The sequence below is a fragment of the Thunnus albacares genome, chromosome 10 (genome assembly GCF_914725855.1).
Source record: "Thunnus albacares chromosome 10, fThuAlb1.1, whole genome shotgun sequence".
Classification (NCBI taxonomy): domain Eukaryota; kingdom Metazoa; phylum Chordata; class Actinopteri; order Scombriformes; family Scombridae; genus Thunnus; species Thunnus albacares.
The window spans coordinates 29340873-29354133 of NC_058115.1; positions in this window are offsets into that span (position 1 = coordinate 29340873).

A 13261-nucleotide genomic window follows, 5' to 3' on the forward strand; every position below is an offset into this window, starting at 1 on the left:
GACCTCAGCTCTGAGGCAATTTAATGGATGTACAGCAGCCGCACTGTGCAGAAAATAGTATTAAAATATGTTCCTTATGTTTTGATACCATTTTCAGGCTTCAGGCTAGCGCACAGTGTGCATCAGTGGCTGCAGCTTTCTCGGCCACTGCGATCAGAAGCGGCGTCCAAGCACTTGCCTCAGCAACGTTCTTACAATCACTGAGCAATATTTTTGTAGCCGGGAAACATTTTGAGCAGATTTATGACCCTGTGGCTCCGGGTTTGTTGCTTGATGCTGAAAATGTTGCTTAAATTTTTTGTCTTGTGTATTACCACTTTTAAGATTCAGCTTATGGATTCAATTAACTAACCAAATCACAATTGAGACACAGAGAGATGTGATGTACATTTAGAGAGACAGCAAACGCACGCTCATTTCTCTAGTTACAGATCCTCATCCAAACCACTTATTTTTGGATGGTGGAGAAGCAAAATCTAAACATCCATTTTACATTTCTTTGAGCCTGACATGACGTTATGCAGCACTTTGCCTTTAGTCTGCTGTCAGTGTACTGCAAAACAGTCAAGAGTGAATGAGTTTGCAGGGATAGCATGCTACCGTGTTTGCTGAAGGCTACTGAGCTCGTGCTTAGATAGCACCAATATTAAACATCACCAAAGGGGTTAAATATGTGCGGTTTTGTAAAAGAAAGCACACAGCAGTTTGCAGGTCTTTGTTTCCAAAGCAATTCTGCTGATACACATCTCTCTCTGTAATCAAGGGTTTACTCACAGCTGCTTGTTTTGACAGCGTTGCATCAACTGTTGTGACAGCAGCAAAACTTTTCAACCATTCTGCCCTTTTTCCATTTTCTAATGTCTGTCTGGTCATCAAACTGCAATGGCGCCAATATGTTTTCATTGTTATTTTATTTTCAGAGCATGTTAAGGTTTGCTAACCTGGTCTGCGACGGTTTACACGAAAGCCATCACAGCAAAGCAAAACTAAGTAAAGCAAAGGAAAAGAGACAGACAGTCTAAAGATGGAGAACTTTCTGTGCACGGAGAGAAAATTACCATACCAGTGTGTACGTGAGCTTTAGCTTTTCAGCTATAAATCATGTGTACTTTGCGTTCTTGTTGACAAATCTCAAATGCAAGCCATACAGATTTTTTTAATACCTAATAAATGAATCATTTTTATACTTTTTTAATCTGCTGAATCAGTTTCTAATGCCAAGAACTGGACTGTCAAGCTCAACTTTTATGGCAACACGCATGAGAAATCCTAGAGGTGCTCAAAATCACTCAGAGTTTAAACATCTACAGTTCTTTGGCAACCGAGGAAACTCAATCTGCTGATGTGAACCGTCTGATACAGTTTTGTTTGCTGCTTTTTTTAGAGGTTAAGAACGAGATATCAAGCTCAATAAACACTTGTAGTTGTTTTCCCTGCTGTTACAAGCAACCACTGTGTTCCACTCAATTTCATACTGTAAAAAAATAAAAAAAAATAAAAAAAATCGATTGGCAGAGTTTTGAAATTTGTTTGAGTTGTGTAATCCAACAGAGCGAACATCGAATCTGCATTGTGTTTGTCAGTGGTGATGCAGAGTATGTCCAAACTCATTTTAAAAACTCTGTTCTCCAGCACCTTGTTATGATAATCTAACTTTTATATGCTTTATTGTCATCAGTTTGCTACATTAATCATGTAATTACTGGGCTCATAAACCTCGATCCATCATTTTTTCCAAGATTTGGGTTTAATAGTGCGAATAGGAATAAAAAATAAAAAAAAATTAAAAAAAAAAAACATTGTGAAATAATACAAGAAAAGTCAAAAACAGACACAAGTTTTTGATACAAAACAGAAATGAATGGAAACTGATGGAAGCCTGGGAAAAATACATTCGAATTTTACAGAACCATTGTTTACTAAACAGTCAGCTGTAATGTACAGTGTACATGAGCTATAGTGAAAGCACTACAACATGCTAAATCACTAGTACAGCCCTTAAAAACCCAGATTGTCACATATTTGGGATGTAAAGGTGTTTGTACTTGATGCTAAATATTAATTTGTAGAAAATAGTGCCAGCCTGTCATGTCTACTTCAGAGAAACTCTTTATTTTCTTCAGGTGGATACAATTTGATTTTTGATGGTGTATGTTTATTGTGGAAAATTCAAGCACAGAGCTACCGTTCCCAGTGGAGTGTTAACTGCTCTGACAGCGATCAGTACAACTTAAATTTCTTGGCTTTGAGCTCATCTTTTTCTTTGTGTGTCCCATCTATTGTCAGCCTGCTGTGTTTCTGTCAGTCCTGACATGAAGGCATCATGTGAACACGGGGTTAAACCTGCTGTCCTGTCTCGTCTGTGGTCTGACGAGGCCTCAGGAGTTAAAAAAAAAAAAATACAGCTCCAGTTAGTTCCTGGCGGTGAGTCACTGAAAGAAAGTTAAGACTGGTAGCTTAAAGAAAGTACCATCTTACATCTGCGTCGTCTCACGTCGCTCTTGTTTTTTTCCCCATCCTTCATTCCTTTGTATCGCGGTTGCCATTCGTTTGGAACGTTTTGGGATCGTCTTTTCCATTCCCAGACAGCTGGAGCGAGTTACTGGCTGCTTGGCGATCGGGCCAGCAGGGGAGACGCAGATGGTTCAATTCTCATGTCACCCTGTCTGCTTGGCAGAGACGTCGGAGAGCAAGTGGAGGAGGATTTACTCACACACTGAACATATATATATACATACACATACGGATGCACACACAAATAGGATCCAGTGCTTACAAAGTCACGCATGTACTGTATGTGTGGAGAGCTTTCACACACATTCTTTCCATTTGTAGGCTTTTACTTGACACTCTTGTCCAGAGACACTTAAACAGAGTGCAGAAGCAGAATAAGCTGCAGTTCGAGCCACCAATATAATGAAAACAAAAGGTCTTGGCATCAATGCCCCAACAAGATTAGCAGCAACTTATTCAGGGGATCTTACAGGGATCCTTTAGGATATCACAAATACACAAAGTTATAAACATTTTGCAGAATGTACACAAGTGTTTCTACTAACAAATCTGTTCTTGTGAAAGCGAAAAAGCCACTGAAACAGCATTTAGAGCTCATATAACACTTAAAACCTCATTTGAAGCCCATAATAATGAAATGCTTTTCAATGTGTTCACAGTAGGGCTGCAAACTAACATATTTGCATATCAATCTATGTCTTGAAAAAAAGCTAGAAAGCTAGAGAGCAGACCTTTGAGTTGAGATTATTTTGTTACACATGCTGTTCCCAAGGTCATTAAAGTTCCTCTACGCTCAAAATATAAATTAGTTAACTGATTAATTGGGCTTGAAGGTTCATTATTGACCTTGGAAATTGTAATTTGACAAAAATTTGGTGGGACAAGGTCCACCTACTGGAAACGTGCCAGAACTTTTCAGCCACATCTCATGACCTTCATCAGCAGATGGAGTTTGCTCACTGTGAACCTTATCATGCCAATCCTGGAGATCTCTCCCTCCCCCCCTCGATGTACACATTCATTATGAACTTTAGAAGTCCTTTTTAACTGATATTTACTGTTTTTCAATAGCAAGTTGAACACAGTAGGTGATATTTTTTATATACTTTAAATAAACCCCGAAAAACATTAATAAACAAACAAAACAAACTTGTATCTCCCCAAATTTACATATACAATTCAATTTTCTGTGTTTCTGTTTACTTGCAACAGATTTTTCAGGACATTTTTTAGGAAAATTTAACCAATCATTGTTTAATATGAATAAAATGTCCGAGTAAAATTATTCCCTGGAACAGTGTGTTCTCTTCAACGTGCTTGTTTTGTCCAACCAACCATCCAAAAAAAGATATTAAATTTATAACGTTATGAAACAAAGAAAAGCAGCTAATCCTCATACATGTGAAGCTGGAATGAGCAAACATTAGTGTTTTCGCTTAATAAATGACTTAAATAATCAAGCAATCCTCGAAATTGTTGCTAATTAATTTTCTGTTTATAAAATAATTCATCACTCGCTGAAAGTTCAAAGCACATCTTCCCACACTTGACGGAGGGTCTACGCAGTATTGTACAAAAGCACATGAAAACATGCGCGTCACGGACTCACAAACCAATTAATATTTACCTAATTACAGGCATATTTTTCACATTATAACAACAGTGACCGCGCCACGCACCATAGTTGCACTTTATTCAAAACATACTGTTGGATGTGATGTGACAGCGTGGGAGTGAGATTTGGAAAAGCCCCGAAATTACTTTGGAGAGAAAAAGAGTTTTGGGTCTCCCCATGTTCCACTTGAAGGCTTCACTTTTGTTTTTTTGTTTTGTTTTTTTGCTTTGTTTTCACTAAATGGGCCATGTTACAATTGTAGAGTAGCTCAGCTTCAATAATTGTTTGTTGTCATACCTAATTTTGGCAGGAGGGCAGCCTGCATTCCTGCGGTGAACGACTTGGTCATTGTGCTCTTCAAGGCCCCGCTCCTGCTGTTGAGGGGACTACTGTGTGTGTATGTGTGTGTGTGTGTGTGTGTGTTAACATTGCACACACAGTAGGTGGGAGGTATCCGTACCAAGAAGACCCTGCTGACAGCTGCAGACAGGTGGGAAACCTTACAATAATATTACACAGGAGTTGAGGGAATGGGTGTGTGTGTGTGTATGTGATTGAGTGAGTGCATATATATGCATGCATGCATACATGTCAGTTGGTGTGTAAAATTGTAGCAGTTAACCGACATGCTGAGCTGATGTTGGACATTAATACCGTCAATATGCGCAAAGATGTAAAAGCTTGAAATGAAATGTGTTTTTTCCATTTTTATCTTCTAAAGTCAAACAGAAATTATCAATCATTTTTTTCCTAAGAAATGAGATTTGTCCTTGGTGTGTGTTTTGATTTCTGTTCTTTCTGTCAAAATTGTAATTACCAAGAAAGATTACATTTGATTTATTTGGTTTATTTTTCTGCAGTGACATCAGTGTTCTCTTGGGGGTGGGAGTTTTTAGCACCACTAATGATGTTCGCACTGCTAATTTGATTGGTGCAATAGCTGTGTGGCTTAGAGGTGGTGAGTACATGTACAAACAAATCTTTAACACCGAATCTTCCAACTGAACTGACGATGCTGAATCTCCAGTGTTATTGACTGAATCAGCAGTGACTAACTCCTCATTAAAGGCATTAAAAGACAATGAAATCCACAGAAACAATCATGATGTGCTTGTATGAGCTAGTTATGTACTACTACTGAACTGAAGACAGAATTAGTGCTGACCGTTGCGGCGGAATGAACGGTGGTGCGTTCAGTTTCTGATGTATGTATTGAAGTGCATATGATCAGCGATTGCTTAGCTTAGAGAACAGTGAGCTAACTACATACTGTACATCTTTGAACTGAACTGGACAAAATTATTTGAATTAGCAAAGTGATTTCACCTCTAGTGTAGACAGGCAATAAGAATAGTTCACAGGGTAACGTACGACGTGCTGAGGTTAAGGGTACAGTGACCAGATGTCCCGGTTTGTCTGAGACTGTCCCGGTTTCAAGCTGGGTGTCCCGAGTTCCAACAAATATCTGTAAAACACTAAATCACCACCAAATTGTCCTGGTTTCACCTAAATTAAAATAATAATTATAATAATGTATAATAATGCTTACATAGCACTGAAAACATTATTACCTAACCCAATACAAAAACATAAACAATGCACCACATGTCTGAATTCAACACTGATTTGTCTGTATGTATGTCAATCAACATGTCGTCAAGGCGTCATGTGGCTCTTTCTGACAGAACCTGTCACTATGCTAACGGTTAGCTGTCATGCTGAAGAGAGAGTTGGTCTTTTATAAAGAGCTCCAGGAGGATTACTCCTTCCTTCATAAAGTACCCAGCGATGAAAATGCTGCATTCTGCACAGACAGCAGGAGTACATTTTCAGTCACGCCTGTGGAAATGCTGATATAAAAGATCATATTAAGACCAAATATAAGCGGTGGTTTCCCTGATAGCTGAGAGCTTCAGAAAATAAACTCTAACTAAGAAGAAAGATTGCAAAGCATGAAGTACCCGTCAATCTTCTTAAAGGCCCTTTCTCAGTTTTTGTTAGAACGAGGTGCAATTGTGATTTAATGTTTTGATGTTTTAATCTTTGTAAACTTGCAACCAGCTCATGTCATAGCGTTGTGAAGATGTAAGTTAAAGTTATTTTTATGCTATAGCCTATAAAATTATTTATAGGCCACAGAGATTTGTACCTAGTTTTGTTAAAAAAAAAAATAAGCTGGCAGTATTTGTCACAGTCGGCCATTTAGCCGGCAGCCTGCACTTGTGCACAACCTTGGTGGCATACCTTGGTGGATTTTGGAAGACAAACATAATTTTTTGTCTGCTGAGGTGCTGTCCATGGTGTTGAAAGGTGTGCTCGGTAGGTGTGCTAAGCACTGAAGTAATTGTCCTCCATCCTGATGAAAACGCCTAAGGTGCATACATACTGAAGGGTCCCAGTATGGGGGTTTGAAAATATGGTCACTCTAGTTAAGGGACTCCCTGTCACAGTGAGTTTTAACGGGCTAGTCATCATTGCCATAGTGACCACTGTTCATATAAAGAAGAGGCAGAGCAGAGCAGAGCTAACGTTAGCTTGATCCTCCTTCTTTCTTCACTGCAGGACGAACACAACACTGAGTGTGCAGGACCTGCCGATGACTCAGCAGGTATTGAAAAAACATGAAAAGTACGAACGAAAAGTATGAACGAAAAGTAACATCCAGTGGAAAAAAATATAAATGCTAGCAAGTTAGGCTAACTAGCTTCCACAAGTAAGTTAAGGTTTATTTATATAGCACTTCTCAAAATACAAGTTCACATTAAACAAACAAGCAAGATAGTAGAAATGGGAGCTAGTGAGCCTAGCTTGCTAGCTTCCACTTTCCCACTAACCCACACAATACGTCCTCCCAAATGTTGACAGACAGTTTAAACTGTTAACGGTACATAACCAACATTATGCCGTCTTCTTGAAAAAGGGAAACAAATGCATTTTATCATCGTTCATATGGTACACAGTATGACCTGCTCCAGTCTGTAGTGAACCACAGAATTTGACAGCTCGTCTTGTAACATCATTGATTCTCAATACCGGATTAAAAAACACTAAGAAGCACCCAAAGGCCTAAAGCTTCGATAATGTTTCTACATGTCCCATGACATGTTTGTATCCTCTTTTGATTTCTAAAAGCTGCAGCATCATTATAGTTTATATTTGAATTCAAATTTCAGTTGGACTTTAAATGAATTAGTTGCTCAAACAACAACGGTTATTTTGTGAATAAATTCCACCATAAATGTCAGTATCCACCTACCACTTACTAGGTGTGGTGGGCTGTTCTGCTCTAAAAAAGGTGCTGAGCCCTAAAATAATTTTATTAGTCTGGATTTCAGATGAGAGTTTTAGAGTCCCGTGACGGGTTTAAAGCTGTGAGGGCTTTCCCACGGTGATGTGAATAAAATTCCAGGGGAAACAATGAATTCTTTTCAATTTTTTTTTCCTGCATTGAATTTGTCAAATTTATGGATATTGAATATCAAGACATAATATGCGTAACAACTTTCAAAGCAACTGCTTGTGGAACCACAACACATGCATGTGTTTGATCCATGCACCCCGCTGCTGAAGAATTTTCACCTATGCGCTAAGTTCATCTTCTCATTTTACTCTTTCATTACAAGGTTGCCAGCCTGGTTGCTTAGATGCAGGCAGTACTTAACCAGCCCGCTGTAATCTGCAAATTAAACTTCACAAGAAAGAGCAGACCATAACTCAATCATTCCAACCCGAGTCACATCAAAACTGAAGTGAAAAGTATCCTTCAGAAGGGTTTTTTTTTTTTTTTTTTTTTTTTTGTTATCTTCAACTCTGAATCTGCTTTACAAATGTGTGCAGGACATCCATTACAGAGCTGTCCCTCGTCGGGGTTTTATGGTGAGATAAAAGAAAACCAAGGAGGTTATCTCGAACTCAGCTGACATTCCAAGTCAGAGGATGGTGTTGACTGCAGCCCGCTAATTGAAGACACATTTGAGAGCTGTCTCGCTTTGTGCCAAATGGTGCTGCATTGATCTGGCAATCCTGGTGCAAGAGGGACCTCCAGTGGCCGGTTTATGAAGAAATGTATAGACTTTTGTGTAAAATACATGTCAAATATGATGCAGAACATGCACATATGACTGAGTGAGGTTCCCTGGAAATCATACACAGACATATACCTACCTCAGTTGCCTTTATTTTTATTGAAAGAATGTAAATTAAGATTAAGAGGTTCAGAGAATCTGACATCTGGACAATGAAGTATGTTCTTGTAGTCTTTTTAATGAATGAATTAAAGCTACAGAACTGTGCATGAACCTATTTCCCAAAAGGTGTTTTTGGATAAAAACATCCAAAGGGCACAGGTTATGTGTAAAATCACTGCTGACTGCTGATTCATCTGTTACAGCACAAATTCTTTCTTCTGGTTCGTGTCATGTTTAAAAATGTGAGGCTGGGAGTGAGCTGTCTGCTACCTCACTGAGTTTTTTAGTGCCTGGTTTTACCACTGCTTTCATCGTGGCTTCACATGCTGAGGAAGAGCGTCCTGATTTAAAGAGTACAGACAATAGTTCTCTACACACAGCATGATATATGCCCACCAGGAGCCAGGCAGCAGTAGCTCAACTGTTATTGGCCAAACAGAGAAAAAGGGTGGGCAAGGAAAGGCAACCCTGCTTCTCCACTGATGTCTGACTAAAACCTTTGACATTCTTCCCAGGATCCCTCACAGGCCTCTCTCCTTTCTTGTCTTTTAAGGTGCCAAAAGAATAGTTGGATATCTGAAAAAAGGGGAGGGGAGAAGAAGAAGAAAAAAAAGAGAAGAAACAGAGGTGGAGAAAGGGGAGAAAAAACCCTCCAAAACAATCCTGCCCTGGCACACAAAAGGCATTTCAGGTCTGACGGAAAATAGATTGCAGATGTCTGCCAAAACCTGGGGAGGAAATGTTTAAACCTGGTGCACCTTGTATACCCGACTGATGCCGGCAGCATGACCTGATATCTTGCTGGTTTTACATAGATATTCAATAGTTAGTTGGCAATATTAGTTGACAAGGTCTCCATAAATAGCCGGTGAATGCAATCAAAAACAAAGTCTGCACACAAAGTCTGTTGTCGAGATCCAGGTTATTTAACAATTACAGGAATATTTCACATATTTGCTTTCTTGCCAAGAGTTGCAAAGTAGATGAGAAGATCGATACCAATCTTGTGTCCGTAGGGTAATTATTAAGCTTGTTGGCTTGGTTTAGCTGACTGCAAACAGGGAAAAACAGCTAGCTTGGCTCTGTCCAAATGTAACAAAATCTTACCAACACCTCTAAAGCTCATTAAGTAAGACGCCTTATCTCGTGTGTTTAATCTGCACAAAACCTGGAATATAAAAGCAACAAATGGTTGTGTAGTGGAGATAAAACACGTTAGTTCGTGAGCTTTAGAGGTGCTGATAGGTCTATTTTGTTATCGTTGGACAGATCCAACACTTGCTTTGGTACATGTTTTTTCTTTCTTTTCTTTTTCTTTTTCTTTCTTCTTTTTAATGTGTGTCTGGCATGGTGGAAACTTTCTTTAATAAGACTAATTCTGGTGAAACTAACTACCTCAGCAGTCAGCATTAAAGGAATAGTTCAACATTTTGGGAAATACACTTATTTGCTTTCTTGCAGAGTTTGATGAGAAGACTGATACCACTCTCATGTCTGAACAGTAAATATGACGCTAGCAATCTGCTAGCTTAGCCAGTGTTAATTAGCAGGCTTCTGATGGCTGGTTTTTGTTTCCTCTGAACAGAGCCAGGCTAGCTGTTTCCCCCCTGCTTCCAGTCTTTATGCTAAGCTAAGCTAATCACCTGCTGGTAGTAGCTTCAAATTTTCCATATGAGGGTGGTATTTATCAGCAAGAAAGCCAATAAGCATATTTCCCAAAATGTCGACCTACTGTATTCCTTTAAATAGCATTATAATGTGTCTGGATTTGTACTGTCAATGTGTAAAAAAGTACATACCTGAATGAGGATCAGGCAGTCCATGACATGTACTGAAAAGTTTAACTTTCACCTTCCTTCTCACAATTTATGTGTCTGCAAGCCTAAAGAAAGACTTTCTGTCGTCGTGCCTTCATCTACATCTCAGCTTCATGAATGAGATCATTCAATAGCTGAAAATCAAATTAAAGTTACAGCTTTCACCTCCATCCATCTGGTCAGCGGGTCATCCTGGAAATCTCCTTTAGAGCAATTTATCAAAATCTAGCAAGAATACTGGCAATATTGACAATGTAATAACAATGAAATGCGGCCACCATAATATCAGTCAAAATGTCTTGCCAGTGTAAACACTCCATAGAGTGGAAAGTATATTTCTCAACATAAAACACATCTGTCTTCCAGACCGTTGATATTAGGCTTCATACGACAGTAAAGGGAGAATTTTCTTCCCAGCCAGCTGATGCTGGAATGACCTTGTTGCTGTGCTTCACCTGTGCACTCGATGGTCCGGGCGGCTGCGGCGGCCGTCTGGGGCTCATCGCTACACACACACACAGAGTCACCCTTCAGTCACCCCATGGGCTGTAAAATAAGCTGCCGCCACATGCCAACCAGGGGTCAATGGTGTGTCAACATCTTGCCTCTGTCAAGCAAGAAGACACACATATGCACAGACGTACGCATAGACTATGGGCTCACACTCGCATACAGCTACACACAGATGGGAGGGCGTTCATTCATTCCCTAACCTCAAACCGTTTTCCTACCAGCTCTACAAGCTTAACCACAACTTTTACCTTAAACCAAACCCAAGTCCAAAACCATGAATGCTCCTTAAAGAGGTGAAGACAAGCCAAATTGACCTCACGGTGAAAACTACATCTGCTCATCTAACTTTTGTCAAGAAAGCAAGTGTATGTCTCAAAATGTTGCAGCACTGACTGATCACCTTGCGCACAACTTGGTACTTGGTTTTATGAAACTCTGTGATATCTTTGTATTAAACTGACCAATTTGTGGTCATAGAGTATGCTTGTGTGGCAGTCCTGGCCTCGGATCCACTATCCCGATAGATTTGAAATCCTGTTCACATTATCATACGATGACAGTTGTACACCTCACCTAGGTTGACTGTATATGTATTGGTTTTATGTCTTTTTGCACATTTAATCAATCAATGTGCTCAGCTCTCTTAATGTATCCAAAGTGAAGTAAAAGTTAAAAGCCCCACCTATGATGTCCATAATGAAACAAACAAAGCACTCACATAACTTTGCTGCCAAAGTACGAATAAAAAACCTGAACTCCCTCTTTAGCACGTCGCCAGATTTGCATTTTCACTTGACTCTGCTATTCAGTTTGTTTATGGGGAGGATTCTTCTACGTGTGATGTCAATGTTTCTTTAAGGTAAGCATTGCTTCATGTTTACATATAGCTTTATGCTGTACGCAGCATGGGCGTTAACAGCTAAGATCCTCTGACGCCAAACAAGGCCTTCTCAAAATCCCAACACCTAACTCTTGTGTGTGTTTACTCACGCCACTGTTAAACATTTACATACCCATCCAAACAGTGTCAGAGGGAAAACTGCATTATTCCCGCTCTGTTTTACATTAACATGCGACCGAGAAGTTTGCCTCTTCCTCTCAGAGGGAGAAAAAGTCCCAAAACATCCATAGTAATCAATCTGATGAAACCAAACAGCAGTATACACGGAGGACACAGGCGTAAACAATTTTTAACTCAGCTGGATTGAAGTCTCATCTCCGCAAGGAGCGAATGAGTCGTGACTCCATGTTTCACTAACGTTTTGTCTTCTAGTTTAAGCTCAGAACCGCAAACAAGTATGCGCTGAACATCTCAAAGTTTGTTTTGTGAGCAGAGACATATGGATATTTCTCTAAATGGAACCCAGCTCTCATAAAGGCTTAATGAACGCTCACTATTCACAATAATTGAAACTATTCCAAACCCATTTGGTGCTATTTATAATCCATATAAACTATGTACAGTACATGCTTGTACCACATAATCTGTGTTTGCACAAGCAAGTGCACAGACAAAAGTCACACATGAAAATACAAGTCTCCTGGTTTCCATTTTAACAAGTCTCACTTTTTTAATGGGTATATCCTGGTGTTAAATATCTATAATGTGTTTTCCCTGGCTGTGACGACGGTTGGACATAAACATGCTTTTCTTGCTGTACCTATAATTGTTCTATTAATAACACCTATAATGTCTAAGTCTCGTTCTGCATGGAAGGTTGCAAGAGTATTTATTGTGTGCAAACGCGACCTGTTTCCAGCTGCCACACGTTGTTAATCTCCGGCTGCACCTCTGGCATTCACAGCCCATTTAGGTCAGACTCTTTAAGCGCTTGGCATAAACAGGGCTGCCACCGATGTCCCTCATGGTCAGGGGTGCCGTCGCAAATCCGGGGGCCGCACCTTTGCGACTAGACGTAACGCCGGGCCCTGCAGCCTGATACGTCTGACTGAGAACAGCATCACCTCGCCTCCGTTACCTCTGCCCCCTCAACCTCAATCCCAGACTTGAAATTATTACACATCCGTCAAGTACATACACACCTTCATACAGGGGCACTTTGTGGGGAATTTAGGTCGACCGGAGATGCAAAAGGGCCACCCAAATGGGGGTTATGAGTCAGTCAGGCACACCCATAAAGGCCTCTGTATGCTTCAAACAAAGCAGAAAATATGGGTAGAGAGAGCAGTATGATATGCAACAAAGGTCTGCAGCCAGGAATCAAACAGCAGACATTGCAGTTATATGGCTTGCATCTTAACCAGTCGGTTACCAGGGCGCCCCTTGGATAATTACTTCCATGGCTTTTTGTGTGTACAACAGAGTGCAACACCATGACTACCTTCGAGGAGAGACTTTATAAAATACTGTGCCATTGTCCCCGTTTGTATGATTCATCACATCTCTATGACGGCCAGCGTTTCACTTCGCCTTCGAGTGTGTCCTGTTGGAACAGGACATGAACATTTTTGCCTTTAGATGTGGTCAGATAACGCGTAGTACGACCTAGTTCATTTGAAGCAATTTAAAGCATAGTGAACCCTTAATGTGACATTAACAAATAAATGTCAAAAATCCAAAATTTAGCATGGAGCTGTCTCATTATGGCACAGAC